Below are 26,118 nucleotides of genomic sequence, written 5' to 3' on the forward strand. Positions count from 1 at the left end.
AGTGAGAAGTGCCTTTAAGAGGAGCAGACGTTTTTCCCATTGTAATAATGATCTGTGTTTGAGTATATTGTCATCTAAAGCAGTTGAGACAAGAGGATCTGGTGCTGCATGAATAACGTGTAGAAAATAATGTATCTGAAGGGTTTAGCATTTTTGTTTCCTCATGGACTACCTGGAAGCATATTTCCTTGAATTAATTTATTATTTGAAATCATTCAGTGATTATTGTTTGTGGGTGATTAATTTGTTTAACTGTGGATTGCAAACAGTCGCTACATGTATTTGATTTTTGAAGTATGTTGGTTAGTTGTGACTGGTCAGATAAATCACATGGTCAGGATCTGTTCTGATTGGATGAGTATGCAGTCACTGGCATGAAAACATGTGCATGGAAATTAAAAATGTTATCTCCACAAATGCTCTCATTGGTGGCTTTGAAATTCTTTTTCCATGAACCGCCAGGCAAGTAAAACTTGATTTCTTACATAGTGATAGAAGGCAAACACAAAAATGATGCAAATATGGTCCACGTGAGTTCATTTAAAAATGTGTGTGTCTATTTGTAACAAAAAAATTGCTTTGCAAAATTTGCCTGGGTGGAATGGGAACATAGGAAATGCTGTGCTGGAGTGATCTATCAAGTCTGGGGTATCCAGCCTTTAAAAATGGCCCATTCTTGTTGCTTCAGAGGAAGGCAGGAAAAAAATCAAACCCAGAATACATCTGGCCTGACAAGTTGTGCAATGTTGTACGGGGGAGGGGAGGAATGCCTTCCTGACCCCCTCAGGCAAACAGTTTATGCCCTGAAGCATGAGGTTCCATTATCCTTATCTTAGCTCACATAGCTATAAATGTTACTGGTCATAAAATTACCCAGCCCTTTATACACAGACATCTGTAATAAGCCTGTGCTGCTAAAAATTGTCAAAGCTTTTTATTATTGGTGAACTTGTAAAGCTGTTTCTTAAAAAAAGACATAAAAATAAAAGCTCTTAACAAAATTAAAATACATTAGCAAACAGCTTAAAAGCTAAAGCCATTATCACATTTTCTGCATAGACTTTATACCACTACTAATATATAACAATTTATTTTCCCATCTCTAGCCTCTTCCACCTGCAGATCTTCAAGCACTTTACAGACATTAATGATTTAAGCCACATAACCTTCCTTATGACATAGGTCAATATTGTCCCTTTATAGAGATGGGTAAATAGAGGCACAGAGAAATTACCAGACCGGCCCATGGTCACACAGCAGGTCAATGGCAAAGCTAGAAAAATAAACCTGACTCTGAGATTTGGGATTTTTGTGGACGGTTTGGGGTTAAAGTTACCTTCATGTGAATTTCATTCTGGTGAAATAGGTCAGACAGATGTCCCTGGAAACAGATATTCTTTCTTTTAGCCACAGCAAAGCTATGGCCCAAACAATGCACCTCAAGCTTCCTTGGCATATTAACCTCACAAAGGTGTATCCAACCCTGCCTTGGAATTACCATCTCTAAAGATGAAAAGGGAGTTCAGTTTCCATGGTCCATGCAGTCTTGACCCCTCTGCTGAGATGGCTAATGGGGGCTGGGGGTTAAAGAATGCCAACTCTGGTGGGGACACATGCCCACTGCGGACTGGACTGAGACAATCCACTGAACAGCCATCAGATGTCAACACCTTTCTGTCACTGCTGACCTGAGTTGGCTTTGAACCTGTGGGCTACACATGAATTCACATATATGATGCAAATAACTTCTCTCATCTAGCTGCTGCCAGTCACTGTAGTATCTAAGCACCACAACTTACTTGCCAAGAATTGAGTAGAGGGTTTTTATTTCTCCTGTAGTTGTTGGGACCATCGGTAACACCTAAAGGAGCTTGTAGGGAGTTGCATCCCTTAACTTCATTAACTGTATGTGATAGAGTTGGGGGAACCTGGAAAGTTGAGTTCAGGCTCACAAACGTTCTGCCAGCATGAAATTCTCCTTTTGCCCATGCTCTAGGGTAGGCTTCTGGAATGTGGGATCTTCTGGACCAGCTCTTGGGAAGCAGCTAAGTCCTCCTTTTACCTTCAACTCACAATGCTCTGAAGTTGGTTTTCTGGAATATGGAACTCTCCTTGGACAGCCGTTGTGGCACGCAGCTGGCCTGCTCCCTCACGTATTGCTCGATGAACTGATGTTTTCACCAAATCATGGCAGGGTATTGGGGGAGTAAAGATCAAGGCTTTGCAAAGCTCATAGAACCTCGTTGACTAATTTGGATGTTCACAAAACTAGTTCAAGTTCCTGGATGTTGTAATTTTAAGCCCATTTTTTCTAGGGGCGATTCAGTTCAGTTAATAAAAGAAACAACCTTTGTTTTTCTACTTAAAGGGCCATCTGTAATAGTGTATAAGGGATAGAAGATCCAGCGCCCATCCTTACCCCCCAAAAGGTGGCACAAATGGGTGCCATCTACATGGCATATAGCCTGTATTTATTTTTTATTAGAATTTATCTGCCCCTCTTTCCTCTATCTCCCACACTGTCTCTGGCTCTGGTCAGGACCTCTGCACTTCTTCAAGCCAGCTGGCAAGCTACTGGTACTATAGGTCTCAGAGTGATCCACACAGTGGTTTGCAAATTCTCCATCCCATCCTCTTCCCCCTTTTCCTCAATCAGCTAAGAGGCAACTGACCTCTTTTGTGGAGGGCAACCCTGCCAGCAAAATGAGGAGAAGCTGCCAGTGGGGAGTTGGTCAGTGAGACAGAGCTGGAAGCAGAGAATTTTGTAGGAAGCGAATGCAAGAGTCTGGCCAGCTTCTGTCCCTCATTTAAACTTCCGTAGCCTGACATCAAACATGTCGTTGCAGACTGAGCCCCCACAAGCCTGACAGAGGAGCAAAAAGAGAGGGCTGGAGGCAGCAGATCCTAATCTTTATTAAATAAGAACAAAGCCTATGCCGGCTAATGAGAAAAACAAACCGATGAAAGATCCGGCGGGCTCCTCAGAAGGACACAAAGAAATTCTCTCCTGACAAGAGCTTACTAAAAATACACCAGAATATTTATCTTGCTGGCAAAGGCTTCACAGGCCCAAGAGTTGGTGCTTGTGCTTTGGAGATCTGAATGGGCATAACTGAGGCAGAATCTGGCGCAGAGGATTCAGATGACAGTACTTTGCTCTGTGTGTGACTTCCAGAGACAACAGTTATGGCAGGAATACTCAAACAGCAGCAGGTTCGGGGGTATAAACTAGATCGCTAACATGACTTTCCCTTCTGTCTTTCCATTCATGGGTGGACAGCAAGGCACGTCCTTATAGCTTTATGTCTCCTTGTCTTGTTCTGAATATGTATACGAAGCACAGATGCTACAGGTCTGTGCTCAGCACTCTCTCTCTACACAGATGCTTTGAGTGCCAGATGGAAAAGTTGTAATGTGGATATCAACCAAATGATGCCACCAATGTAATAAGAGAATTAGCACATCTGTTTGAATGGATTCATGTGAGCTCCAGTGAGTGTTAGTTTGTCTCACCATATGCATCATGGATGAATGTGCTACTTCCCCTGCAGGAGAACAAGGAGCTTTGTTCACCTTATTAATCTTGAATAATAAATATTCCCGTTAAGTATTTGAGTTGTTGCTGACTCTGATTCGATCCATGAATGGGGATGTCCCCTCTGCTTACTTAACAAGCATAATATGAAACCTTGGCAGTGATCTGCAGAACTATGTGAATCTTTTGCAACAAAACCCCAAACTATATTAAACTGACCAGTTTTCATGTTATGTTACAAACTCAAAACTCAGACTAAGTGTATAGAAAAATCCACCCAAGGTCATGAAGTGTTTGAGAGTCCGAGTGGGGATCTTCTGAGGGTCCCAGTGTGGAGTGATCTTAAGTTTGGAACAGATCAGAATTAAACAAACTGTTCCCATGAACCTGTGTGACAGGGAGCTGCTCAGTTTCACAAATCCCTAGTGATCTAGCTTCCTCATTGTCCCCTGTAACTTCCCATGTGCCTCAATGAATCAAAGCCAGCTATTCTTTATCTTGAAGACCTTTTCAAAGGAGATCAGTCTCAACCAATACTTTTGATCAGAGAACCCACAAATTTGGGGCATGTTCAGATCAAAACTCAGATCCAAACTCCACAACCAGCCTACCTTTCAAAATCCTACCTTTCAGCACCCTCAAACGTTGGGGGAATTCACATCTGGATCCACACTTGATTACTTGGTTCTGAAGACAAAAGGAGTTGTTTGATTAGAGGCTGCAGTTCCTTTTCTGGTTCCATCGTCACTGACCATGAAACCTCAGCCACTGCGGCTTTAATATACTGTGGCTGAACTTATGGTCAGCAGGTCAAAGGGGACGTAATTTACTCAGGCTTTGATGCATTTGATACAGTTTGAGGAGGGATGATAGGAGGTGACAGAGAAGGAAGAACTTTGTCTGTTTACATGAGAACTGGATTAGTATGAAGCTGACAGATCCATTTTCTAGCAGAGAGGGACGTAAGGCTAATGAGAAGGTTTCAGCTAGAATGACTGGAGAGAGGTTCTCTTTACTGACTGTAGGAGTCAGACTGAGCACTTGTCTGCAGCTTTTTTATCTTGGTTTCTCTGGTTAGGAGTTGGAGGTGTGTGGCAGGGTTGGGGGGAACCCCATCCTGTGTGGGGGCGAGTGAACCCGCCTCTTTTAGGAAAAAAAAAGGGGAGGTGTACGCATCTTACGTCTATGTCCCTCCCAGCCCGACTCCATACGCTTGCCCTTATCAGCAGGGCAGTATGGCCTAGTGGCCGGAGTCCATAAATTCACCCCTGTGATTGGGCAATAAGACTGAGGGGCCAATGTCCATCAATCTGCACCTTTTGGCAGGGTACTAAGGCGCAGTTGCCCAAGTCAATAACTTAGCCCCTTTTTGCAGAGCAGTAAGGCCTAATGGCCAGAGTCAGGAAATCTGCCCCTTCTCGCAAGGCAGTGAGGCCTAGTGGCCCAAGTCAATAATCTAGTCCAGGGGTTGGCAACCTATGGCACGCATGCCAAAGATGGCAGACAGCAGCGTGCCATTAAAAATCCGGCCTTGCCCGCTCTTCTCCGCCCACCGCTCTCTCCTTGCAGGGCAGGCAAGCTTCCCCCTGTCCCCCGTCTCTTCCCCCAGCGTGCTGGGTTCCTGCCCCTCCTTCTCTCCCTCCCTGCCGCCGATCAGTTGACAGCCCTTGCTATGGAGTGGGAGAGGGAAAAGCGGAGCTGCAGCATGCTCTCTGCTCCGGGGACCTTGGGGAAGGGGGTGGAATCGGCATATCCCCTCCAGCCCCCTGCCATGCCACACCCCTCACATTCCCACCTGCACCCCTCGCACCAAATGGGAGCTGCCCAGGTAAGCGCTCCACACCCAAACCTCCTGCCCCAACCCTGAGCCCCCTCCCTCATTCTAGCTCCTGGCCAGACCCTGCACCCCAACCCCCAGCCTGCTCCTTCACTCCCAGCCCTGTTCTCAGCACACTCCCACCCTCATCTCAGTGCAGAGAGAGGAAGAGAATGGCTAGAACCAGGGAGAAAGTAGGTACCTACTCTATGTGAACAGGGCTGGGACTCCAGACCAGCAGCGGGCTGAGCAGGGCTGGCAGCTGGGACCCGGGCTGGCAGGGGCCGGCGGACGGAACCCCAGACCGGCAGCAAGCTGAGCGGTTCAGCTCAGCCCACTGCCAGTCTGGGGTTCTGACTGCCGGCCCCTTGCCAGCCATGATCCCAGCCGCAGGCCCCGCTCGGCCCGCTGCCAGCCTAGGTGGATGGAACCCAAGGCTGGAAGCGGGCTGAGCAGGCTGGCAGTGTAAGATCAGCATTTTAATTTAATTTTAAATGAAGCTTCTTAAACATTTTGAAAACCTTGTTTACATATGACAAGAGTTTAGTTATATAATATATAGACTTATAGAGAGAAACCATCTAAAAAACGTTTAAATGTATTATTGGCACACAAAACCTTAAATTAAAGTCAATAAATGAAGACTTGGCACACCACTTCTAAAAGGTTGCTGACCCCTGATCTAGTCCCTCCTTGCAGAGCAGTAAGGTCCAATGGCTGGAATCAGGAAATTTGCGCCTTCTCGCAGGGCAGTAGGCCTCGTGGCCCAAGTCAATAATTTAGCTCCTGCTTGCAGGGCAGTAACGTTTAGCAGCCAATGCCGGACATGGCGGGGAGTGGGTTTCACCCCTCAGCAGGAGGATCTGGGCCCTACCTCTCCACTGGACCCCAGCCCAGGGCCCTGGTAGTGGCCACAGCGTGGGCCACTGAGTCAGCGAGGAAAGGTTCCTACCGAAACATGCTGACTCAAGGCTTCGGCTCACTCACCGGTCTGCCGTCAGATTCCCCTGGGCTGCTCCTGCTGTTGTCCCTGCTGCTGCTGTCTGGGCCTCCCTGTTACCTCTATGTTCTCTGGTCTGCCCTTCCTCCGAACCCTGCAAGGCCTCCGGGGTTGCCTTGACGTCCGCCTGGGCTGTGGCATCTCCAGCTCCTAAGGTCGTGGGCTTCTGCTGACCCTTGGCTGGAGCGGGCGGCGTAAGTCCTTCCTCCATGGCAGTCAGCCCCAACTGAGCCGAGCTGCTCCCTTTTATACCGGTACACCTGGAGCATGCCCAGTAGGGTGAAGGGGTGTGACTTCCTCAGCTCACAATGTAGAATTAACCCCTTCCTGTCCAGTGCGGGGCAAGTGCGCCCTGTCACACATCCTCCCCTTTAAGAATGGGACGGGCAGAGGCTCGGTGTCTCCTTCCTAGCCCTCTGGCCAAGAAAAGAAATCAGCGTTGGCATGTGCCTTTCCTGGGTGGTACATCACTTTGAAATCTTAAGGTTGTAAAGATAAGTACCATCACATTATTCGGGGGTTGGTTTCTTTCATATGGTGCAACCAGCACAGGGGTGCACGGTCAGTAACCAGCCGGAATGTGTTCCCTAACAGGTAATATCTTAGAGAGTCTATGGCCCACTTGACAGCTAAGGCTTCTTTCTCTATGGTCGAGTACTGGGTTTCTCTAGGGAATAGTTTTCAACTGAAATACAATCTAGGATGTTCCTCTTCAGCATCTCCCTGAGATAGTACCACCCCGATCCCTACTTTGGATGCGTCTGTCTGCAGGATGAAGGGTTTCTGGAAGTTGGGATGGACCAATACCAGCTCTCAGGTCAGCTGTTCTTTTAAAGCCTGGAAGGCTGCCTCACATTTCCTAGACCACTGGACTTTCTGAGGTTGTGACTTCCTCATTAAGTCAGTCAAGGGGGCTGCCAAAGTCGCAAAATCCGGTACAAAATGCCAGTAATATGGTCGAGGAACTGCTGTACCTGTCTCTGTTGTTGGTGTGGGCCAGTCCTGTAGTGCCTGTACCTTGCCAACTAAGGTTGTAGCTCTCCGCCCCCACAGTATAACCCAGGTAGGTTACTTTCTTCTGCCCAAAATGATATTTTGTTGGATTGGCTATGAGTCCTGCCTCCTTCAATGCGTGGAGGACCTTAGAGAGATGTTGAAGGTGGTCTTCCCAGCTGGTGCTGTACACGATGATGTCGTCAATGTAAGCAGCAGCATGCCGTCCATGGGGTTGCAATATCTGATCCATAAGTCGCTGGAAGATGGCTGCTGCTCTGTGTAACCCAATTGGTAAAGGCCAAAGGGGATTGGGAAGGCAGTCTTCAGGCATGAGGTCGGAGTCAGAGGAATCTGCCAATACCCCTTGGTGAGATCCAGAGTTGACAGGAATTTTGCTCCCCCTAACCTCTCAAGTTGTTCATCGACCTGTGGCATTGGGTAGGCTTTAAATCGAGATATATCATTCACTTTTCTAAAGTCAATACAAAACCAGACAGAGCCATTCGATTTTGGAACTAGGACTGTCGGGCTTCGCCACTCGCTATGGGATTCTTCTATCACGCCCATGTCTAACATGACCTCCAGTTCCTTCCGAATGGCCTCCCACAGCTTCTTGGGCAGGGACCGGTGGGGGTTGCATACCTTCTGTCCCGGTACAGTGGCAATATGATTATTCATGATGGTTGTCCATCCTGGCCAGGCTGACCACACCTCTGGGTAAGACTGCAGGAGTCCTTGGAGTCGCTCTCTGTGGGTCAGGTTGAGTCCTGTTCCTATCGCTACAGGCCCGTCCTCAGACGGTTCATCAGCCAGGGGTCCTAATTCTGGTTCGGGAAGGTAGGGAGTGATCAGTAATATCTCCCTACTCCTTCAGACTTTTAGCAAATTGACATGGTACATGCGTGTCTCACGGCACCAGCGTGGTAGCCTTACCTCATACTCGACTGACCCGATCGGCTGTGTGACTTCTAAGGGGCCTTGACTTTTAGCCAATAGTTTGGATTCGGTTGAGGGCAACAGGATTAGGGCCCAATCTCCGGGTTCAAAGCTCTGTAGCCTGGCTCCTTGGTTATATGGTTCTGCCTGACTCCACTGTGCCTGTTCCAGATTCTCTCTAGCGAAGGTCCCTAGCATCTGAAGTCTCTCTCATAGGGGTCTTCCACTATGAACTACAGCCTTTACCTGGGTCTCCTGCTCTTCCCAGCCCTCCTTCAGAAGGTTGAGGATACCTCGGGGTTGTCTCTCATATAGGCGTTCAAAGGGGGGAAAACCCTGTGGAGGCTTGGAGTATCTCCCCTATAGCAAACAACAAGGCTGGGAGTAACGTATCCCACCGTCGCGGATCCTCTTCCACAAATTTGCATAGCGTGCTCTTCAACGTCTTGTTAAAACGTTCCACCAATCCATCTGTCTGGCCATGGTATAGGGATGTCCTGAGGGCTCGCATACCTGAAAGATGGCAGAGGTTGGCCATCAATCGGGAAGTCACGTTTGTCCCCTGATCTGTTAAGATTTTGTGGAGTATCCCTTCCAGGGCGAAGACCTTGATGAGTTCGGCGGCTATCTTAGGGGCAGTGGCAGTCTGTAATGGGACTGCTTCAGAATACTGGGTTGCATAATCCATGATCACAAGGATGTACTGGTGGCCGGATGCACTCTTTTCTAGTGGGCCCACCAAGTCAAGTCCTATTCACTAAAAGGGGGTCCCAACTATTGGGAGAGGAATGAGGGGTGCTTTCAGCACGTTCTTTTGGGCCCGTGCATTGACACTTTGAGCATGATGAACAATAATTCTTCACCTCCTGGTGGATACCTGGCCAGAAGAATTGCCATGCTACCCATTGGAGGGTATTTTCTCTTCCTAGGTGCCCTGCCCAGGGCACCAAATTAGTAAGGTGTAAAAGGCCCTGGCACAACCTTCAAGGGACTAGCAGCTGAAGAAGTACTTCTCGAGTCTGTGGCTCTTCCATCAGCCAATAGAGGCGGTCTTGCCATATTTCAAAGCGTGGGCCTGGGTGTTTTAGGGGAGCACCCCCCATTCTTGATCCCTAGCGGTGGCCTGTTTCCAGGTGTGCTTAAGTGTAGGGTCCTCTTGTTGTTCCTGAATAAAGTCGCCATCACATTCAAGCTCTGTCTACACCTCATCAACAGACTAAACCCTTTGTGTAGGCAGGGGTACCGGGGTCTCGGTGGACCCGGAGGATCCTTCCCCTGGGTCATCATCATCCCGATCCCTCCCAAGCAGCCCTCTTGTTACCTGACCCTTGACTTCTCAGGCCGGAGGGTTCTGGGTGGACTCTTGCAATAGTTCTCAGAACCACGGCCATTCCCACCCCAGAATCACTGGATAGGCCAGTCTAGGGGTCATGCCAACCGAGAGGTCCGCTCTTCAGTGGTATATCTCCAGCGTCACTTGGGTAATAGGATATGAATGTAAGTCTCCGTGGACACATTGGACATAGATGGGGGTTTCGCGTGGCTCCAAGTTTGGCACGAGATCACCCCAGACGAGAGTTTGACTACAGCCAGAGTCGACCAACGCTGTCATAGAAATCCCTTCTAGGAGCACTGGTACCATGAGCTTTCCCAGGCCCCTCTTGTGGGCCTAGGGGCTGGCTACCAGACCTGCCCATAATTGCAGTCCATGCAGGGGCAATCGCGACGAAAATGTTCCTCTTGACCACATTCATAACAACGGTCTCTCATTGCTGCTGACTTTCTAGGAGCCATTTCAAAACCTAATACAACTCCATACTAGTGTCCAGTAATCTGGGGTCCCTAGCCCGTCAGGGTTATCAAGGGGAGAACCCACACTTCCCTCAGGTCTATTGGTCTTAGTCCTCTCCTCAAGCCTGGGGCAATGCCTATATTCTCCACCACGTGTGACAGTGTTGTGGGGAACCCTGTCCTGTGCAGGGTGAGTGCGCCTACCTCTTTTAGGGGAAAAAAAAGGGGGGGGGCATACGTATCTTACGTCTACATCCCTCCCAGCCCAAGTCCATATGCTTGCCCTTATCAGCAGGGCAGTACGGCCTAGTGGCCAGAGTCCATAAATTCACCCTTGTCACTGGGCAGGAAGGCCTAGGGGCCAGTGTCCATCAATCCGCCCCTTTTCACAGGGCACTAAGGCCCAGAGGCCCAAGTCAATAACTTTGCCCCTTTTTGAAGAGCAGTAAGGTCCAATGCCTGGAGTCAGGAAATCTGCCCCCTTCTCGCAGGGCAGTAAGTCTAGTGGTCCAAGTCAATAATTTAGCTCCTGCTCGGAGGGCAGTAAGGTCTAGTGGCCAATGTCGGACACAGGGGGAGGGGTTGCGCTCCCCAGCAAGGAGTCCGGGCCCTACCTCTCCACTGGACCCCAACCCAGGGCCCTGGTAGTGGCCATAGCGCAGGCCACTGAGTCAGCGAGGAAAGGCTCCTACCGAAACATGCTGACTCAAAGCTTCGGCTCACTCACCAGTCTGCCATCAGATTCCCCTGGGCTGCTCCTGCCGTTGTCCCTGCTGCTGTGGTCTGGGCCTCCCTGTTACCTCTATGTTCTCTGGTCTGCCCTTCCTCCGAACCCTGCAAGGCCTCCCGGGTTGCCTTGACGTCCGCCTGGGCTGTGGCATCTCCAGCTCCTAAGGTCATGGGCTTCTGCTGACCCTTGGCTGGAGCGGGCGGCGTACGTCCTTCCTCCATGGCAGTCAGCCCCAACTGAGCCGAGCTGCTCCCTTTTATACTGGTACACCTGGAGCATGCCGAGTAGCGTGAAGGGGTGTGACTTCCTCAGCCCACAATGTAGAATTAACCCCTTCCCATCCGGGGCGGGGCATGTGCGCCCCATCACAGGGGGATTGCACTGTTTGCCTTCCTTGGAGCTCTGCCTCTCTGGAGGAATCCCCCTAAAGCTCAAGCAGGAGCATGTGTGAGACAGAACTCGCGTCCTATCAGCAAGGAACCCTTTTCTGGAGCCAGGTATGATGATATTTGTATTGCCATCGCGCCTCTCTCTGAGGAGCTCTGTGCACTTTGCTACCTAATTAACTAAACCTCACAACTCTCCTGCCCATTCCCATCAGACTGGCTCTTTTGCCTGTTTTACAGAGCAGAATCCTGAGGCGCAGAGGGGTTACATGGCTTGGACAGACCGACAGTAGCACAGTTAGTGGCTTCCAGGAATAGAACCCAGGTGTCCCGTCTCCCAGTCCTCTCTTCTAACCATTGGATGATACTGGCTGCTTGCAGCCTATGCAAGTGGCTGTTGGATTCAAAAGGAGGGTAAGCCTGAAATAATGGGCTTGGAGACTTATTTCTGACAGCAAGGTCCACTGAGACTTTTACACTCAGAAGTGGGACGTGTATCACAGCAACCCACTCTCTGCCAGTGTCACTCCAGAAAGAAGAGGAGGCATTACCCAGGAGCATTGCGAAGCTCCCCTCCCTACATTTCTAGAGATTAGCATGCTGCCTCCGCAATACCTCTAGTCCTTACTGCACTAGACAGCAAATACCTGGAGATCCAGGTTTTCCTATTGGCACTCAACACCATAGTATCTGAGCATCTACTCATATGGGAGACACATTCAGGCTCCTACAAGATGACCAGGCTGGTTATGACTGGATCAAGATGGGATGTGAAGTATTCATCCCGTCCAATGAGATGTTGGGACCTGTCGTCTCTGTGAACTGTACCGCCAGATGACGATGGCTTTGGGCTGCAGTACAGAACTCACTAGGCTGTGGGCACTTTGGCCAGTGTTTGGTGTATAGGATTCTTTAAAAAACAGGCCAGGGGCCTTGGGCGGGGTAAAAACAGACCCAAAAATTTCAGCAGCCGGGGCTGGCTGGAAAACACCATGCAGGGGCAAATGTAGAGGTTTCGGAATTTGCTTTTGTTCCAGTGCAGAATGAAGATGAGACTTTTCAAAAAAAAAAAAAAATTGTGGAAAAAATACAAGTGAGAGGAGCAACCTCGGAAGTTAGGGCACTCCCCTGGGCTGTGGGAGACCCAGGTTCAAGTCCCGGCTCTGCTGGACTGAATCTCCCACAGCCCGGGTGGGTGCTCTAACCACTGAGCTACTGGCTATCCCGGGGGGCTTGCTCTTTTTCACTCTCACTCTCATTTTGACCAGAGATTCCATCACGGACCTGAGAAAACTTCCCAACTACATTTTCATCCAAACCGATACATTTTCATGAACCATTTAGGTTTTGATGAAACAGCAGTTCTCAATGGGGAAAAGTTTAGTGGAAAATTTTTCACCCAGTGCTGTGTGCATTAATATTCTCTACAGAGTGGGGGTGTAAATTTCACTGCTATCTCCTTGGAGTTTTCAGTTTATGCCGTTCATTTCACATAGATGTCACTACTGCCTTATGAGTGCTCCACTGAGAGAGGCAGTGAAATGGAGCGAGTGCATTATAGTAATGGAGTAACTGTATAAAAACAATGAAATCCAATCTCTTTAAACTGATTTGATGTCTGCCTGAACCACAACATTTCCTGCTAATGGCTTCCTTCATTTTGTAACCGTGATCGCCACCTGATCAGATTACAGCTGTTTTTAATTACAAAGCTAATAGAGTCTGTAAGCAGTGTCAGGCAGACAGCGCATGCCCCACACAGACAGTGGGGGAGAAGACGCCGTAGTGACTGTGTTAACACACACAGCCTATCAAAGCTGACAGTCAAAACACCTCAAGGAGGGGGCTAGAAGAGATAATAATATTTTCAGATGTGCAGCCCTGTCATATTGGCCCACTGGCTCATTTGAAAACATGTGAAAACAAACCAAGCCACGAGTTGTGCAAATAGTGTTTCATTCCTGGATCCTTCTCCATGTTCTGATCTCCTCCTTGTCGTCTCTGTGGCCTGTCCTGTGGGTGTCTACCTTGGTGCTCTCTAGATTCACAGTGCTACCTGGGGAATATGGAGTGAAGCTTTTATTCCCAACAGTAGAGAAGGCCTAATTTTGATCTCACAGATGTAAATCAGGAATGACTCCACTAAAGGCTGCGAAGCTCCACATTGTAAATGAAAGTGGTGTTGGTTTGGGGATTTTTTAAAAATATTTTTAAGTTATAATGCTCTGCTCGTGAAAGCCCTGGAGACTGAAAGTCTTTATACACAGAAGAGACATGGTTCAGCACGGGCAACAGAAGGGTGAGCTTCCACCCCCAATCCTTCCACAGGCAGCAATCCCAGGGGAGCAAGCACAGTCTCAATAGCTCAGCCTTGCCCCCTTTGGCCCTGTCTTCACTAGGATTAATGGTCAAATTCTCTATTGATTGTTCCCTCTAGCTCTACTCTAAGGGCTTGTCTATATGGGGAAATTGACTGGAATAGCTCCCTGTGTGGACACACTTATTCTGGAATAAGAGTGTCCACATGGGGAGTTACTCTGAAGTAGCTATAGCTTTTTAACTTCACACTCCCTTATCCCGGAATAACTCACCATGTAGACAAACCCCAACTTGCCAGCCATCCACATGCAAAACTCCCTCTACTGTGTGTTGGTTGAGTTACAGATTGTGCCAGGAAATCTAGGCTAAGACTTAGGCTTCACCCCCAGCCAAGACGCAGTTCAACTGAGACTTAAAAGCACCAGCAACAGGACAGAGTTACAATAATAATCTAAATTGGTCCTCCAGAGCTACCCCACAACACCCTATGAAGCTGCCTATCTATCTATCTGCTCTTCTGGGTCAAGGCGTCACACTGACTAGAAGCTATCTGTCAAAGTATATTGTCCAGCACATGACCATGGCCCTCCCTTGTAAGCTGCTTCTCCATGGCAAACAATTACTCTTTTTGTTCAAGCCTGAAATCATTTACACGGCTCCTGAGAACACATCACAGTGGGCTGCCTCCTGGCAGATGCTGACATGACAGCAGTGGTATCATCATCAGTATGTTGAGATTGACAAGGAAGGGTCTGATTCTGTTCTCACACCAGTGGAGTAACTCTATAGAAGTCAATGGAATCACATAGATGTAAAACCACTGTGAGATCAGAACCAAGCCTGATAGTATCAGTTAGTATCCATTGTGGTGCAACATGGCATGGATATCTGTCCGCTAGGAAATGGACCGAGACCCACCATGCTTGTTTCATAGACCTTTTGTTCAGGTTGGTTGTTTGGGCCTGATTTCACTATCTCTTTGGAGGTGCTGACTTGGGGGTGATACCTAAGGGCACTCAGCACCTCACTGGAGGCTCTTAGTGTCATGCAGAATTAAGCCACTTGTTTGTTTGTTTTTAAATGCTTTGTTGTCCTTCCTTTTCAAATATACAGATCTGAGTGAGCCATTGCACATCTCCTAGAACCCCACACATAACAATTTGCCCTTCTGTTGGTGGCCTTTACATCCTTTTCTCTGTAGTAATGTCAGTGCTACATATGTATGGTTTCTCATTGACCTTGTAAATGATTTAGGGTCCCTATCAAGGCAGGATCAATAATTTAAATTTGGAATTAATTATTTAACTTGACAGGAGTCTCTCTCTCTCTTTTTAATTTCACTGTATCATTGTCTTCTTGGTCTCCACTCGCAAAACAGAATCATGGTCGTTCCACAGGTTGGGCCTCTTAGTTTTCATGTTCCTCAGCTGTTCGCCAGAGCCTGAAAAAGAGAAATATTCACTAACAACATTTTCTTTCCACCTTCTCTTTGCAAAAATAAGAGAAAAATAAGTAGTCCAGAATTGTAGTCTGGGCTTTCTGAGTGTGTGAGAGAGAGAGACCCAGATACCATCTGTATTTTACTCTGGGCTCTGTGAATGGGTTTATTGGGACTGGATTCCGTCATCGATGCATTTTAGGCTATGAGTCTGTGGCAAGCAGCTTTAAAATGCGCTTAATGAACCCTAATCCAGTAGAGGATTCCCACCCTCAAAACATCCTCTTTCTCACAGACCACACTCCCTTCACTAGCAAAGCGGGGTGCAGGCACAGGGCCCAGATGCAACACATACGCATCAGCTGGGATTTCCTCTCCAATACGCATGGCAGAAAGGCCATAACCTAGCTTCTGAACCTGACCTTCACTGTGTGCGTTTGGGCATGTCACTTCATCCCTTTGTGTCTCCGTTTGCCATCTGTAAAATGGGGATAATAGCACTTCCCTACCTCCTGGGGGGATAGTAAGGATAAACTTGTGAAGCGCTCAGATTCAGTGAGCGTGAGTGCCAGAGAAAACCTCATCAATCGACAGATCGAACCAAAGAGTTCTCGCAGAAACAGCTCACTCTCTGATGTAGACAGGACACAAACTTTTTAGAACTTCAAAGTTTGCTCAGTGGTTTGAGCAATTCTACAGGGTTGGTCCTGGTTTTATCCCAATTGGCGCACCCGCCCCTCACATTAACATTCCACAAGCTTTCCTTGCAGGCTGTGGTGTGCAGCCGTGGGATTGTCCCACAATATCTGGGATGGCTGCAGTAATTGTAGGATGAGCCCAGCCACTTGGAGAGCCTCTGCTAACTGGTTAAATCCACTCTAGTGTCTAATCACCTGTTGGCAAACAACAGGGAAGCTGGGTTTCTTCAGCCAGCTGGCTGAGCTGCTCTTCCCACTTCCTCCCTCCTAACCTTTGGGAAGCTGTTACCCCATCATGTCAAAAGCAGTCACTTGACACTATCTCTCAAGTCAGTACTTTGCTCCTGTTTCCCCCCCTATTACTCCATCTTTTCCTTTATCTGAACTTTTAAACCCTGCGTCTGGTACAGATTTTTACAGTAACTCAAGCCTTTGAGAATTGTTAATGCCGTGCTGTTTTCACAGGAACGTTAATATGCGCTGCAAAAACACCAAGTATCAAAAGTCAGTCGTGCTTCTCCAAGGCTGAAATTTGCACCAGCTGACAGAGCTGGGCGCTGGGGTGGGGCTTGAGCAAAAACACAAAAAACAGGGACACTTATCCACTTTACAGGGACACAGACAAGATGGGCAAGGCCCCAGATTTGACCCTCTGCACACCACATATCTCTTTGCAAAGTCTATGTATGTTTTCAAATGTGTCTGTTCCTTAACACTTAAATGACCTGTATCTAAAATAACTAAAGGAAATTAATACCAGGAGCCTGGAACTGTAAAGCAACTCTTCAATAACCAAGCATTGTGTGCAAACCAACTTTCACCAAAAAAAACTAACAAAGCAGTGCAATGCAAAACAATGCAAATTAATGGTCGCAAGCAGCCCTACAGTAACAAAGTAGGGTGTGCACTTGTACCATAACAAAGAGGTGGGCACAACTCCATACTTATAAACAACCCTACAATAACAAAACAGTATATGCAACCCAGTGCTCATGGGCAACTCTACAGTAAGTAGCATCCACACGAGAGAGAAAAAATGTTTGTGTAACTCACATCGATTCCAGTTTCAAGATTAACAAGGATTTGTTATGCAGTAAAGTGGAGGGTGAGGGGGGCTGTAATAATGTAAAACACCTTGACAAATGTGACTTTAAGGTTATGTATGAGGCAAGGTAATACACCATGCAACAAACATTTCTTCATTAAAATAGTTAACAGTCTAGAAAAGAAGAAGAAAGAGACGTTTTGAAATGAAACAGGAAGTTCCCTTGAATCCTAGAGCCTTTGAAGGATTGTGAATGGAATGAGAAGTCTGTACTCTTATAAAGGCTCTGAGTTGTCATAGCATGGGGGTGGGGGTAGATGTAGGGAGGAGGCGCTTTCTGAACACACAGACATTCTCTAGCTCTCCAGTCACACACTCTGCTCTTTGTTCCCTTTTTATATTTTTTTTAACTGGAGGGGTTTTTTGATGCTGTATTTTTTATATCTAGTGTGGGTGCTAAGTGAGGCTTTGCATATGCTTTGCCAGGTCGGGGAGGGGTGGGGGTAGGTCCCAGAGTGCATGTTAAATTAGACTCAAAGGGCTTGATCCTGTTGCCTTTACTTACTAAAGTCAACAGGCGTTTTCCTGCAGCCCGAGTCCTGTAATGAGATTACTCACAGGTGGGTTCCCCTTGACTCTGCGCAGGCGTAAGATCAGGGTTGACACTTTACTGATTTCCATGCTCCACGTGTGCCCAGAGCTCAAACCGTTTTTGAGGAAGTGTTCTTGGGGTTTGAAAAAGTTTGGTTAACTTTTTTTTTTTTATTTCATTTTTGCAGCATTGCTGAGTCTTTGCTGGGACCAGATGTCTGAAACACCTTGAGAAAGTGTGTTCTGGTGGTGTTGCTGGAGCCACTGGAAACCTCAGAGGGCAACTCCTGTGAGATTTCCATTGCAGTTTTGCAAACCAAGTTTTGATCAGCATCTGAATTTGGAGGGTACCTCCCTGATATAGACCCCTCAATTTTTGCTGATGTTTGTCCCTCATTGGAACAAAACTCACTCAGCTAAATTGATGGATTGGCTCTTTTTGGCCAGTTGTATGGCCACAGAGGGACTGGAACTCAGCCCTTGGTTCCTTACAGCTGGTTGGAGGTGAAAGTTGTGCTCATTTCCTTTGGAGAGAACCTTTGAGTGACCCACTCTGGCCAGCGCTTAGTTTGTGCCAGGGCTTGCCAGGGCTGAGTCCCAGCACCTCTAGGCCTGGCAGTTCATAGCCCCAGCACCTCTGGGCCTGGCAGTTCATAGCCCTGGCACCTCTGGGCTTGCCGCATCCGTTATGAAAGTAAAAATATTGCTTGAGCCCCAGCACCTCTTTCATTACAAATTAAGCACCGCCTCTGGCCAACAATTTTGATGAGCTTTGAAGAAAATGGGGCATCATGAAGGAGAGAGGAGGAGGGTCATTGTTCATGCACAGGAGGAAAACAGGTTTCTGAGTAGCAGCCGTGTTAATCTGTATCCACAAAAAGAACAGGAGTACTTGTGGCACCTTAGAGACTAACAAATTTATTAGAGCATAAGCTTTCGTGAGCTACAGCTCAATTCATCGGAAAACAGGAGCTTCCCTCCCCCAGGAAAAAGTGGTGGTGCTAAGCTGCCTATTCATCCTGTATTATGGTCTATACAGCTTTCAGTGGGTATCCAGAAACGGCAAGATTTGTGGGACGGTTGGACAAAAAGGGATGATTCAAGAACTTGGAGATGAGGAGGGGGATCAGTAGAGGGGCCTTGAGGCAAAGTAAGGGACTGTCGTTCAGTGCAAGCTCTTCTTTGATAATTATATACTTGGGGCCAAATTTAGCCTGGTCTAAATCCCCTCAAGTCACAAGGGATGCATTTGGCCTATGACAGGTTTCAGAGTAGCAGCCATGTTAGTCTGTATTCGCAAAAAGAAAAGGAGTACTTGTGGCACCTTAGAGACTAACCAATTTATTTGAGCATAAGCTTTCGTGAGCTACAGCTCACTTCATCGGATGCATTCTTTTAGCTAAATGTGTCAGAAGCAGCAGCCTATTCTCAGCTGTGCACAGGCACCAAAAGGAGTCTGAGTAGAATCAGGGCCCAAGACTACCAAGAAAAGAACAGGGTTACAAGAGGAAATGTGTTGACATCTGCGTTTTAGATGGAGACAGGTTTAGTGTGTGTTTGTTAGCAGCATTTATCACCACTAAAGACTGAGGGGAAGGGGAAGGCGATTGTAAAGTTCCTTGAGTATTCAGTCCTACCATTTGGAGTTCCTCAATTGTTTGGCCACCAGAGAAGGAAGCTGTGGCTCTGGGACAGGCCTGTGGTCTTTAAGAGGAATTCACGCTGTTTCTTAACCCCCTGAGAAATGGAGTCTGAGAAATCAGAAATGGAAAAGACCAAAGACCTACCCCGGTAGCTCAGCTCACGTCTTGCTCACCCCCCTGGCTCCAGGGCCATCCCTAAACATTTTGGTGCCCTATGCAGCCCCCCCTGAAGGGGGGGGTGGCCTCAGGCCTCCGCGGGGGGCAGGAGCAGGCTTGGGGGGAGAGGAGAACCGCCCCCCAACACGAAACGGCGGAGTGGAGCGGGTTGGGGCCTGGTCGCTCCACTTCCTGCCGCCCAGTGAATGCAGGGTGGGCCCAACCCTGCACTCATGGGGTGGTGGGAAGTGGAGTGACCTGACCCCAGCCTGTTCCACTCTGTTCCCCTGGCTCCCAGCCTTAGGGCTTGGGGGGCAGGGGAGAACTGCACCCCAGCACTCACTGGCAGCGTGGCTGGGAGCCAGGGGAGGGGAGCAGGCTGGGGCCAGGTCACTGCACTTACTGCCGCCTGGTGAGTGCAAGGAGGGCCCGACCCCTGCTGCAGTCCTCAGGGGAAGGAGTGGAGTGGGGGCAGGAAGAGGCCGGGTGGGGGCAGAGCAGGGGCGGGAGCTCTGGGGAAGGGGTGGAGTGGGGGCAGGGCTGGGGCAGAGCATGGGTGGGAAGAGGCAGGGCTGGGGCGGAGCAGGGGCTGGAGCAGCACCCAGCTAGTGTCCTGGTACCCTACGCAGCTGCGTACTTTGTGTATGAGTAGGGACGGCCCTGTCTTGCCCATTGCCTTTGGCTAACCTTTCCTTCAAGGCTATTGGAAAAGAAATAATTGAGCTGGATACTGATCTGCCAAAGCAACCAAAATCACACACACAATGTGAACACAATCACACAGGTCCTGCAAAAAAGGAGTTGTCTGCAAACTTTTGGCCACATGTCCCACGGAGCATGTGTTTGGTGTGTCCTTAATTTTAACATCACTCCCACCAACGTTAAAATCAGGGAGGCTCTGCATCATTTAGAAAGTTTCAGTCATGGAAAATCAGAAGCTGGCCGCTTCTGTGTGCATGTGGATTTTCTTTGAAAGCCTCGCTATTAAAATAAACAAAAGAAAGATAATCCAACCCAGGTTATAGCAGTGAGCTGTTTTCAGCTGATGGCTGTTGGATAGTCTGTGCTAAATGAGCTGATTAGTTCAGTCCAATTCCTATTAGACATCCCAGCTAGCGCTAACTGGTGGTGGCAGGAGAGAGGCCAAAACCTGTGTGCCAAAACTCCCCTCTCGCTCCTCAGGGTGGTCCCACCAGGTCAGAGTAGAGATACACAAGTGGGGCGAGCTTGAATTGCCCCTACCTATGCTGTATCTGCTCTGTGAATAAACACAGATCTTCAGTCTGCAGGGTTGTCTGTCGGGCACCTCTCGCCATTCCTAAATACACCTTAAAGAGAATACAAAGAAATCTCATTCCTCAGAAAAGGCTCTAACAATAGGTGGGAAAAGAGGGGCAGGGGGACTTGGAGTTTTGCTGCTTTCAGCAGCCTTACACCTAAGCGGCTTGAGCCGGACCATTCCCAAAAGTCCCAGGCAGGATAATAAACAGAGCAACAGCAGCTATTCATGGGGCTCCGACCCTGACTAGGTAACTACATAATGAGCCTGTTTGAATTGCTCCCGTTCCTGCCAAAGGGGTGGGATCAGGGGATGCTTTTGTTTGCAATAATGAACCTGTAATTATGCTACATTTCTTGGTTTTAGCCACATTTTTGTGTGTGTTGTTCTCTTTGTATTGACAGATTTATGGCCAGGATATTCTCCTGCACCAACTGCAGTATGACACTGTGTGGAGACTGTCTGACGCAACCTGCTTCTTCTTTAAAAGGTGTGGCGAGCGGGATGGGGGGGCCTTTGTGGAACCTCAGCTTGTTAAGGATTAAACAAAAAATAAAGTCTCCCCACCACTACCACCACCACCTTTCCAAAAGCCACAGGTTTAGAAAGGCAAAAAGGTTTTGTTCTTCTGTGCCCCAGGTGAATAATAATTAATAATCGTTTTTTTAAAAAATCATGAAACCAAATAAATAACACACACCAGTTTTCAGCTCCAAGGCGCTCAGTAAAATTACCCTTTGAAATGCAAGGATTAAGCTGGGTAGGTGACAAGGTAACTTTGTTAACAGGCTAATCTCTCGCTTTAACAGAGAGGGGATTTTGTGCAACTGCACAAAACTGCTTTACAGTCACTTTTTAAAGATGGAAGTGGTGGTGGGGGGTGGGGAGGGTAAGATGGGCCAGCAGTGGACATTTTAAAGCCATTTATAAAATGGGTTTAGACTAGAGTTTTCTAGGAGGCCCCTGGCTGTAGAGATAAATCATTGGTAAAAATGTTATGAATGGCATTTCTTTCTGGATAGTTTCTTCTGCTTTCCAGTTAAAGGCTCACTAGAAATACAAGTTATCCCAAGGAATCTTTTCAGGTTCATTTTTGAACTAAACCCTTGCCTCAGATCTCAGCACCTCTGAACCTGGAAGGCATTTGAATCCGAAATCAAATCTGGATCCAAATGTTGCCAATGGCCCCTCTTTTAAGGGATAGAATAACAAAAATCCAGATCGTAAACCTCCTGCACTTTGGAGAAATGTGGTGGGGAGGGGGAATTAAATGAAATAGGCCCAGATCCACCAAAATGGTTTTCCTCTGAATTTTAAGGCCACCACCTAAACTCTCTGTACAGACACTGCTGCACAATCCAAACAGACACACACATACACATTGATATTCCTCCCTCTCGTGTGGGGCAGAGACTGAGTAGTCCCTGCTGTACATACTAAATCTCTCTGAGTACTTGGCCTGGGTCTCAGGGATCCTTTGTTAATTCACCCTGTTTGAAATTGAGAAAGTTGGGTAGAGAAGCACTCAGAAGTCCAAGTCTTCTCCAAACCTCTTTGGTTTTGGGTTAAAAAAAAAACAACTGACCCGAACCCTCATCTGAAATTCGAACAAAACCTGAAGTCTGAACATTTTCTGAGGTTTGAAAAAGACTGGGGCATGATTTATCATTTCATTTCCATAGCACTCTTGGGCTTCCTGCTTCTGGCTAGGCCTGCAAGTAGAAGTGCTGAAATACCGGGGGGATGTGTCCCTGTGAAGTTTCCAGCCCAGTTTTACCGATGCAAGATGCTTGGACAATCAGGATCATTTTCAGCTAAGATTCCAGGCTCCTTGGGTGAGCATAGATGGGCTTTAGTTAAAGCACCAGGATTGAGATTCAAGAGATATAGGTTCTGTTCCTAGCAATGCCACTAATTCATGATGAAACCAGGAGCAAGTCAGTTCACCTTTCCATATTTGTTTCCACACCAGTACTACAAGGAGAATGATGTTTGCCTCCTTCACAGGAGAGTTACGAGTCTTAATGCATTAAGAATTTAAACACATTTTGAAATTGTTGGACATAAAGTACTGCTACTAATAATAATTAATAAAACATCCTTAATAATGGCAAGGTGTTCTTCTTTGAACCAATCCTCCAAACCTCAAAGGCCCAGTCTCCTCTGAGTTTTCAGACTATGTTAACACCTTCTTAGGGAACCATGTTTAAACACTCAGCAGCGGATCTCCTAAAAAACAACAAAAGGGGCAGATTACAAACAAAAGTGTTGAAGGGTCCCAGAGCTGTCTGTGGGCAAATTAGGGCCAAATAAAGGTCAAAATGATTCCAGACATCAGGAAGAAAGAGGGAAGGGAAAAGAATGAGGCAGGTTTGGTTATAGAATATGTTTGTGTCATAAAGTTTTTTTTGTTTTGTTTTGTTTTGCAATCTAGTGATGCACTAACTAACCTCTTTACACTGAGAACAAAATATCGTCCTAATGCAGGCAGGCACAACACCTTCCTAAATATATTCCGTGTCATTGTAGATAAGGCCGAATGTATTGTAACACAATTTGCTGAACTGTTACAGCGTTGTCCCAGACTTCTGTGAGACCCTGCCTAGACCAGAAAGTGTATTTAGTGAACTGGTTCAGGCTAACTGAGGGTCCCCCTTCGTTATTCACTGTGTCAGGGGAAGTGATTGTGCCACGGTATCCCCCCACCAAAGATCACCATGTCCAAAGCTTTGGCACAGTTTGAGGACACCTTTAAAGCATGGCTGGATCCTATCACCCTTACACGGAACTGGGTTTTAACATTGTTTGGAGGAACAATTCTTGTCACTGGGTCCCAATGACATGACTGTATTCTCGGCATAGATGATGCATCAATTTAAATGTGGACTAGATTTTTCCAATCCTACAGATTTCTAAGCACTGACTGAGGTTGAGAGGTGTTGGTATGGCTAGCACAGTTTGAAAACCCCAGGTAGACTGCATCTCTGAGGTTTGTCCATCAGTAGTTTAAAAAAATAATTAACATTGTGCACACAAATATATTCTGTGGCTGATCCTGGCCCGTTGTCTCCCTTCCCTCTCCTCATTCCCTAAATCATTTTGACCTTTAATTGGCCCTAATTCGCCCACAGACGGCTCTGGGACCCTTCAACACATTTGTTTGTAATTGGCCCCCTTTGTTGTTTTTGGAGAGATCCCCGCCTGGATTTTTTTTAACAGTGCAATATCTCATTAGAGTGGAGCCGCTTTTAAATTAGCCCTGCTGGGGGCAAGGGGAGTGCTGTGAAAAGGCCTAGCAGAGAGACTCGGGGCTATCTAAATGCAATTATCACATCACTGAGAAAATGTAAAAATGGCCTGAGCTTAAACAAACATCACACGCCCCTCAACTGGAGGGCGGTAAATACTTTGCTTAGTGCTGCCAGGTTTAACACCGCAGATGGGGTCATTCTTTCATAGCCAGATTATCCAAGCAAAGCAGTGAATGTATCTCTAGCCAGCTCAGGGCAACTCAGAACAGGGCACTGTCTATACTTCAAATAGAACCATGTTGGGGAGCCTCGATACAATACAGTTGTCCCCTATACCTGTTCATAGCATAGCCTGGATCTTAACCGTCCATGGTGATAGCCAAGCTAAAACAGCACAATTAGGTACAATCCTATACTACATCTTATAACTAGGTCAAGGGACAACCATGTTGTAAATGAGCTCCCTGACTTAGTTATAGTTGTATTGTAGACAGCACTTAAGACCTCTCGATTGTATTTCATCAAGTTAAAGAAATCTTGCCTAAGCACTATTAAACTCTTGTGCCAAAACCACTTACAAGATCTGGCCAGTCAATGTGAACAGGTTTGAACCAGTTACAAAGTATCTTCTAGCCTAGGGACTCAATTTACTGCTGAAGTAAATGCACAAAGCTGCATGGGCTTCATTTGAATTTAGCTCTAGGTCTTTATTGGGGCAGCAGCATGGCTAGTCAAACATGACTTGATACCATCAACGGTGGCAAAACTGGTTCAGCCACAACAGATGGTGTATGACTAACCCATGTTGACTAACCCATATTAAAATCCTAGTGGAGACAAGGCTGCTGTAGTTTTAACGCATTAGCTAGTCACAGTAAAGCCTACGCTCCCCCACTAGGGTTTACCAGGATTTACCCAAGTTAAAACTACAATTGCCTTCTCTTCTCTAGGACTGTAACACAATTTAGTTAATATGGGTTTGCTTAACACGAGTTAAAAATACATTTTTCCTACTGAAGACATAAGGTAAGGCTATGTCTTCACTGCTGAAAAAGGTAAGGTTTTTGCAGTGAGATAACTCGTGAATGTTAACTGTCCCACTGTACAATCCTCGTGGAGTCAGTGCATAGGTAGCTTTTACGGCCATGTAGCTAGGTGAGATCAAAACTATTTCCCCCAAACTGGGGTTGACCTCCCCATGCCACATCAAGGGAAACATGACAGGGCCTTGTCTCCACTGGGATTGTACATTAAGATAATGATCTCGAGATAGTTATTGCAGTGAAAAAACACATGCCTTTTTTGGCAACGAAGACAAAACCCCAGTCTCACTTAAGCATGGCTGTTAAATTCTAGCTGTGTAGATGATTTTAGTTAAAGCCAGCGTAGATGGGTCCTTGCAAACAAGTAGTGGCAAACATCTAGCCTACGTGCCAAACGCAGCTCACTCTGTTCTTCAGTGTAAATGAGTGCCTTAATAGTTGTATAGGTTGGGTTGTATATGCTGTGCTACTTCTCGATCTGAGTGGACTGCCCAGCCAGCATTACTGCATGCTGGAAGCTGTAATCTCTGATGGCCAAACCGTCCTATTAAACACGAAGATGCTGGAATCTGCTCCATTTCATGTGAATGAGGTGTGGCCCTTGGACCACAGTAAATTAGCAGTGGGACTCTGTTACACTGACTTTGGGCATTGTCCCTGCATTAGATGATATGCCACCAAAGGTGCTGTGAAGCAGCCTAATAGCTAAGGAGCAGGAATCCATCAAGGTGTTTTCTCTCCCATTTTTAACCACTTCCTTTTCTGGAATGGATGGCTCTGTTTGGCTCTGCCATATCAGAGCTTCCAGAGGCCAATGCAGCCCCAAAAACTTTTTATTTTAAAAGCTGTAGGGACTGAGGGTTTTGTCGGTGTGACTGGAATTTAGATTTCAGTCCAATGATGGGTCTGTAGTCTTAGAATTAAAATGGGGGGGATGTATTTCGGAAGATCCAATAGGGACAACAGGCCTGACTGTGAAGACCACATGCTCAGTGGCATTCATCAGTAGGGATGGGCAAATCTGAGACGTTCAAAGGTTTCGTTTTGGATGAGCAGCTGAAAACTCGGAGGCCATTGCCCAGCCAAAGCAGTTCTAAACTCTTTGAATCTTCATAACTGGGCTGGAAAATTGTCTCCATAGGGCAAAACTGGGCTTGCAATCTGTCTCGTTTGCTTCCAATTGGACTTTAAATTGCTTGCAAACATTTCCTGTGGTATTCTGGCACTTCTGCTGGTCCTGGCTGGGACTTGGGAAATTTTATTTTATTAAAGTAGTACCCTGAGACTCCAATCATGATTGGGACCCCCTTGTGCCAAGTGCTGAACAAGCGTCTAAGGAGAGACAGCTCCTTCCCAAGCATGTACAATCCTGCACACTCTTATGCCCATGAGTAACTTCATGCAGAAGAGCAGTCCATTTGAGCTCAGAGGCTACACATGTCCATCAAGTTACTCACATTACTCA

The 26,118-nt window shown here is 47.1% G+C and overlaps 1 long non-coding RNA gene across 1 annotated transcript in view; it reads left to right on the forward strand.

Annotated features, from left to right (window-relative positions):
* The window catches only part of LOC125640476 (uncharacterized), a 57,762-nt gene that overhangs the window by 26,186 nt on the left and 5,458 nt on the right, over positions 1–26,118 (forward strand). Inside the window, exon 3 of the long non-coding RNA XR_007357788.2 lies at positions 20,764–20,849. This is a non-coding gene — a long non-coding RNA (uncharacterized LOC125640476). The remainder of the gene's footprint in view (positions 1–20,763; positions 20,850–26,118) is intronic.

Source organism: Caretta caretta, chromosome 7, assembly GCF_965140235.1.
Source record: "Caretta caretta isolate rCarCar2 chromosome 7, rCarCar1.hap1, whole genome shotgun sequence".
In the NCBI taxonomy this organism is placed as follows: Eukaryota; Metazoa; Chordata; order Testudines; family Cheloniidae; genus Caretta; species Caretta caretta.